Source organism: Arvicanthis niloticus, chromosome X, assembly GCF_011762505.2.
Source record: "Arvicanthis niloticus isolate mArvNil1 chromosome X, mArvNil1.pat.X, whole genome shotgun sequence".
NCBI lineage: Eukaryota > Metazoa > Chordata > Mammalia > Rodentia > Muridae > Arvicanthis > Arvicanthis niloticus.
In genome coordinates, this window is record NC_047679.1 from 64,486,820 (window position 1) to 64,494,684 (window position 7,865).

A 7,865-nucleotide genomic window follows, 5' to 3' on the forward strand; every position below is an offset into this window, starting at 1 on the left:
GACCAATATAAATGCAGATATTCACAGTCAACCATCAGACTGAGCCCAGGGACCCCAATGGAAGAGCTAAAGGAAGGACTGAAGGAGCTGAAGGGGATTGCAACACCATAGGAAGAGCAACAAAATCAACAAACTGGAATCCATAGAGCTCCCAGGGACTAAACCACCAATAAGGAGTGTACAGGGAGGGATTCATGACTCCAGATACATATGTAGCAGAGGGTGGCCTTATCTGACATCAGTGGGAGGGGCGGCTTTTGGTCCTGTGCAGGCTCAATGCCCCAGAGTAGGGGGATACTAGAGTGGTGAGTCAAGAGTGGGTGAGTGGGTAAGCACCCTCAAGAGGCAAAGGTGAGGGAGTAGATGGGGGATGGGATGGGTGGGTTGTGGAGGGGTAACCAGGATGGGGTATATCATTTGAAATATAACAAATAGAATAATTAATTTTTTTAAAAAAGTTTAAAATGTTCATTCCTTAAAGGAACATATCTTGTACCTCTTCCTCCCAAGGCTCAGAGATCATTTTGGAGAAGGAGTAGAAAGGCTATATGAGAGTCAGAGGATGGAAACAAAACTGGACGTCTGTATATCAGATGGATCCCCAAGTGGGACAGTCTGTGGATGGCCTTTCCTTCAGCCTTTGCTCTACACTTTGTCACCATATTTCCTTTAGACAGGAGCAATTCTGGGTTAAAAGTTTTGAGATGGGTGGGTGGCCTCCTCCCTCAATAAGGGGGAGCAGTTTGCCTCACCTCTGGATATGGTCTCTACAGGTTCTTCCTCCCCTTTGTTGGGTACTTCAGCTAATGTCATCCCTGTGGGATCCTGGGAGGCTCTTGCTTTCCTGGTATCTGGGACTTGATGGTGGTCCTGTGAAGGCTCTATGCCCAGTGTAGGGGAATGCCATGGTGGAAAGGTTGGAGTGGGTGGGTGGTTGGGGGAGTACCCTCATAGTAGCATGGGGAGGGAGGATGGGATAGGGGGGTTCTGGAGGGGAAACCTGGAAATGATATAACATTTGAAATGTAAATACAAAAAAAATCCGATTAAAAAATTTTAAAAAAGAACAAGGCAGCTGCACATATTGGTGTTTGCATCTGCTCCCATCAGATGTCAAAGGAAACCTCTCTGATGATGATTGAGCTAGGGGCCAATCTATGAATTTCTTTTTTTCTTTTCTTTACTTTTTTTTTCTTCTCTTGTTTGTTTGTTTGTTTGTTTGTTTTGGTCAGTATGTGTTTGGTTCTACCCTAGGTCTCTGAGCCATCCAGCTTCTGGTTCCTGGCCATTCAGGCGGCATCCTGCCTGGGCTTCCTCTTGTGGCCTTGGCTTCAAGTTAGATAAGTCAAACTCCCACAGGCTCTGGGCCACCATGGCCCCAGCACATCTTGTAGGCAGGACGTGGTTCGAAGGTTTCATGATGGGGTTGGTCAGTCCCACCTCTGGTAGCCCAGCTTGCTTACAGAAGATGGCCAGTTCAGATTCCATAGCCTCCTTACTAGGGTCACCCTCATAGGTTTTAGAAAGTTTCGAGCCCTCTAGGTTCCCACATTGCCCCCCAAATGACTGCTCTTCCAGTCATCTATATTTTCCCTCATATTTAATTTTAATTACTGACAAGTTCTTTTGTGTGTACATTGTTTTTGTGATCGTGTTTGATCCTGCTTACTCCGTCTTATCCCTTCCACTCCTGCTCCTTTGCTTTCTCCAATTAATTCCCGACCTGTTTTCATGTATTCTTTTTGTGACTCACTGAGTCTAATTAGACTTGCTTTCCTGAGAACTGATGATGGTAGGTCTGTCAGTTACTGGATCTTGAGCAACTTCCCAGGCTATACACGGAAAAAAGTGCCCCTCTGCAGCAGCCACTAACTACAAGCGTATTCAAGTAAGGTGAGGCCACTTGAGCCACTTGTCTGTCCATGAGGGGTGTTGAAGTACTCAGTTTTGCGTAAGACTTGTTCAGGCAGCCACAGCTACTTTCTGTTCAGGATTGCAATGGTCCTGTCACAAAAAGACAGCATTTTATAACAAGTGCTCTGCATCCTCGGGCTCTTTGCTTCCTGTTCATTCGTTGGGGAACTCCTTTGAGTTTTCTAAGGGGTTATTTAGATGTATTGTTTAGGGGTAGACAACAGCAGTCCCTTATGGCCAGTAGATTGATCATGTGTCTCTGCATTAATCAGAAATGAAATCAGTACAAATTTGTATATATAAACATACACATTAGAAGCCAGTTTGACCACATATCCATTCAGTTAAGCAATAGTAGTAAATGCTTACCTTCCCCATGACTTTGTGACCTTCCCAGCTACTGGTTTTTGAATAAGTTTATAGTAACTGGCATGTATTCCCCCCATGGAATAAGCAGGTTTCCAATCCAATGAGAAAGCAGATGAGAAAATGTAGAGTTTTAAGCATTTGTAATGAAACCAGACTGTTTTATCCTTTCAAAAAGTTTCTGAAAATCTATAGTTCTGATAATTTTACTAAGCTAAACAGAAAAAGGTTCATTTGTTTCCAAAATGAAAGACGGAACCTCTATGCCAGAAGCCCACATTCCACAAAATTGTTTTCTATTTCAGAAAGGTCACAGTTGACAATAACATACTAACTTTTCAAACACGGAGCTGGCAAATGCATTAAGATTTCTCATTGGAATTCCACACTTTAATAGTTTAGTGAATGTGTCTGTGTGTGTGTCTCTCTCCCTCTCTCATACACTTTTTTCTCTCTCTGTGTATAATAAGCTGTAACTCATGCATATTACCATTGTAAAACTGCATTTGACAGTGTATTTTAGTATGTATTAAATTACTATTGTGTCCCAGGGCTCCTTGTAGGAGCACTACTACTCAGTGATGAACTCATTATTGATATTCAGGAATTCCCTTGCTACCTATAGCAAGCTAGTATTTCGATGCCCAAAGTGTTAGATTAACAGATATAATTAGATTTGTCACTGCATTAACATTATATTTTCCCCATAAATATTGAAAAAATATGTACTCAGACCTAGAGGGAAAGAATATATTCTTAAGTATAGAAATGAAGAAGCCATTGTATACTTATAATTCTGGGAGTAAAGGTTCAATACAAGCCAGCACAAGTCATAGTTGGGTGTATATCAACTATTGCTTTTACAACCCAAATAAAAATGAAGTCTACTTTTTTGTTATTTTTCTCCTTTTTATTGAAATTTTTTCTTTTCCCACATAATGTGCCCTGATTAGGTTTTCTTCTCCTACTCCACCGAGTTCTTCCCTATCTCCCCTCCCATCCAGATTAGAAAGGAACCTCATTAGAAAGGAACAAGCTCCTAAGAGATAATAATAAAATACAACAAAACAAAATATAATAAAATAGAACCAAAAGAGTAATATCTGACTTGGACAAGATAAACCAACAGAAAGAAAAAAAAAAGGCCCAAGGCATGGTAGAAGAATCAGAGAAGGTCTCATTTGCACAATCAGGAATCCAATTACAAAACAAACAAACAAACAAAACAAAAAACCCCAAACAACAAAACAAACAAAACTAAACTTGAAGTCATAATATCCACTACTTGGTGCAGACAGGTACAGAACCTGTGCTTGATGCTTCAGTCTCTGTGAGTTGTCAAGGACCCTTTACCCTTTATCATATTAATTTAAAGGTTTTTGTTTGCTTGATATCATCCACACCCTGAGACTCTTAACATTCTTTCTACTTCTACCTTGGCTGGGTTCCCTGAGCCCTGAGGCAGGGATTTGTAGAGACTTCCCATTCATGGCTAAATGTTTCAAGGTCTGCAATTCTGAAGATAAAGTCTGGGCTGGTTCCTGTATTTGTTACATCTGAAGCAAGAGGAAAGTTCTCTGAGGATGGCTGAGCATGGTACTGGTATTTGTTGTAGATTGTTTGTTTGTTTCATTTGTTTTTGACCAGTAGTATTTGGTATTACCCTATTCTCTGATTCTTGGGTCACCCAAGCAGTGTCCCGTATAAGTTTCATTTCATGGAGTGGACCTTAGTCAAATCAGATATTGATAAATTACTTCCATAAGCTTGGTGCCACTAGTCCCTAGCTTATCTTGCAGGCAGGACACCATTGTAGATCAAAGGGTCTGTGGCTGGATTTGTGTTTACTTTTCTTCCTATACCAAAGACGTAAGAACATAGGAGTGAAAGCTCTATGTAGGTACCAGCTCCAGTTCTCCAAGTTCAATGAGGTGTATAGGTGTTGTTTTAAGGAACGGGGCTTTGCATCAGGTTGCCATACTATCCCTCAAATGCCTCTTAATTTTAGCTGTTTTTCCAAGTTTTCAGAAAGGAAAGGGTGAGCCTATTCATCAGTAAGCCTCCTAAATGACAATTACATCTGGTAAGTAAAAGTTTTTACCTGGATGGCTGAGGAGGGTTAGAACAGGAGGATCAAATGGAGATAGGGTGAGGAGATGGACTTAAGAAAAAACTGGGTGTTTTGGCTCAAAATTCCTCTTCAAGCTGACTGATTCAAACTCACTTCTCTTGGCTTCAGACTGATTGATCTGCTTGGCCTCCAACTCTGACAATTTGTTTTAACCATCTGGGTCCTTCTCATTCTCTGGCTCATTTTGTCTTCACTTACAACCTGTCCTTGTAAAACTGTCCCAGCAAAACTTCCTTCTTCTCCTCCTCCTCTTCCTCCTCCTCCTCCTCCTCCTCCTCCTCCTCTTCCTCCTCCTCCTCCTCCTCCTCCTTCTCTCTCTCTCTCTCTCTCTCTCTCTCTCTCTCTCTCTCTCTCTCTCTCTCTCTCTCTCTCTCTCTCCACATCTCTTTTAAGTCTTCTTTATTTTCTGTGATGTTCTGTTCAGTGTTGGGCATATCCTATCTCTGACTCATTCTTTCAAACCCTTCTCTGGTTCATCCATTGGTGATGTTGCTTTGGTCATTGGCTACATTTGAAAATTTAAAAATGTTGATTTTTTTCCACATTTATTGTTTTCTTGCAAGAAATAAAAACTTCTCTGATCATACTAGGGATATTTTCTTGTGTTGAAATAGTCTCTATGGTAAAAGTAAAATACATGGTTGATTTATTCTGTTGATTGTTTATTTTCAGACTATGTAAGTTGGTATTCTATGGATACAAGAAAAATAGCTTCCACTGACGTTTATGTTTAGGAGTAGATCTCTTTGAGGATCTTGACTCAACTTAGAAAATTTTGTATTTAATATGTTTCCATCTTTCACATCTATTATTATATTTGGGAGCCTTTGTGTATTTTTGGCATGAACATATTAGTCTTCAAAAGTTTCCTCTTTATTATAACACAATGACAAAACCTCTTCTTATTCATTTTCTATCTATAACCTGGAGTTAGCTATTTCCCCCAAGGTTTCCGGTTATCATTTGTGGAGGATAGATTTTTAACGTTTATGTATAATTTATAGTTTTCATTCTAAATTATTTTACAGGAAAGTGGTATTATTCAGTGTTAATTTAGGTTTATTCTAATGTCAGTTAAACATGAACAAACTAGAGCATTACAGAATATACGTTCTTTGGGGGTTTTGTGTATATGCAATTCAGAAGACAAACAGAAAAATCTTGTTGAACTAACAGCATTATTTTAATATCACATTATATTTTTGATGAAATTAAATTGTAGCTCATACATGAGTATGACATCAGTAGCATATTGGATGTGGCTTGCCCTGTTGTGTGTATGAGATGACTCACTCCACCCATCACTCTAAGTACCAAGATATTTTATTATGCACAGCACACTGGGTAGTACCATATAATTTACAAATGAATTCTCACTCTTGTTTCAAATCATCCCAGAACAATTAAAACAGTATTATCTAGTGTCAACATGTTTGTAAACAGAAATATAAATATGAATGTTGACAGTGTATGACAGTATTTATTTGTAAAGTGTTTTAGGTGACCCAGAATTTGCTTATGTTCATTCATTTTGTATTATTCCGTGGGAGTTGCCTAGGTTACAGTGAAAGAGAGAAGAGAAATACAGTTCATATACGAGATTCCGTTTAAAGCGAATATAGCTGATGACAAACTGTGACTGCAGAATCATTTAAGAAAAAAGAGACAGAAATATTTGATTTCTAAATGTACCGTAGCAATTCACTATTAGTTGGCTGAGGTTATTGAAGAAATCAGTGGGAGTGAATTAGACAATCTACAAAACAAAGCACACTATAAATTATACAATTTATAGAACCTGATTATATTATTGGTTCTAGTTATATTATTGGAGCTAGTATGAAACTGTAGAGGCACTAAACTATCAACATATAAGCAACAGTTAATATATTTTGAAAACATCACAAAAAATTGCTTCATGCTTTTTTATCCCATGTGGTAGTCACTTTCCTCCTTTAAATGAGTATCTTTTTATGGTTTGATTTGATTAGAATTATTTTTATTTTATTAAATTGGGTTATATGAAAGAAAAACAAATCAGAGGAACATTACAATGGTCTCACTTGCTGAGAGCATCAAGTAAGAATGGAGTGTGGAGACTCAATTCTGTACGTTTTTTTCTGGCTTGAAATTTTGGGATGTCATGACTAAACAGACACAAAAGGATTGCTTAGTATAGTGTTATAGTAATGCAAAGGAGATGGGCTGTGAATTGGAACAAAGGATTGTGAGTTTGGTGAGTTCTACAGATGTTAAGGAGGTAGAATTCTTGTGACATTTTGATTGGCCAGATGTTTAAGGAAAGGAGAGAAAAGATGGATTTGAAATTATTCAAAATTATCAAAGTGCTGCCATTCACAAGGTCACACACACACACACACGCACACACACACACACACAACCCCACTTTCTTTCCAAGTTTCTTCTAAGTATTCAGTTGGAAATGTCACAGAAAAAGACCATTAAGCAGGATTTGGCAAAGTATTAAATACAGAAATATGCCATTCTATACACTCATAAAAATACCTTTTTTCATCTAGGAAAGAAAATAGGAAGTGTAAAGACAGCTAAACAGATGAACAAACTATGACCCATAAGTCAAATCTGGATATGGACAAGTGTCATTTTCTTCTTCCTCTTCCTCTTCTTTCTCTTCCTCCTCCTCCTTTCCCTTCTTGTCCTCCTTCTCCTCTGGCCTCCTGGTCAAATAGTACTCAAGGGTGTCATATCTTTCTAGACATCTAAAACCTCCCTAGAGGTATATAGTTCTAGATAACTGGATAAACGATCACAATTATCTAGAAAAAAAACATCTTTTAAAATATTATTTACTCAACAATTACAAGTTACCCTTCCCTTCTCCCTGTTTAAATAGTGCTATAGAGTGAGTGATCATATAATAAGGCTTAATTCTCAGAACATAAGACAAGTTAAAATTACAACCTAGTTCATACCTCCTTTTCTGTCACATTTCATTTTTTTTTTTTTTTTTTTTTGCACATCGCCAAATTTTTCACCTTTTTACTTTATGCACCCAGAAGTTAAATATTCCGGAATATTTAGTGTTCATTTCATTTAGTTCCCCTGTCTACCTTTTTATTTTTGTGTTTTAAAACTTTCTTCCTTAAATTATCTCCATTATAAAAGTAATGAAGGGGTGAAGAGGGAACATGCAAATCATATCCGTGGACTGGCAATATCTCCGTGGTCTCCAGGGCGGCAAGTGCACACAGACACACATAGAGATAGTTTTAAATGACAACTAATATGTATTGGAGGTGAGAAGAGAGAGAGAGAGAGAGAGAGAGAGAGAGAGAGAAAGAGAGAGAGTTAGTTTTAAATGACATCTAATGTCTACTAGAGGTCCAGCGAGTGGTCATTCCGCTTTTCCCTCTTTCCCTTCATCCCGTCTGGGAAACCTGGAAAACAAAAATCTTCCCACGGAAACTCCTCA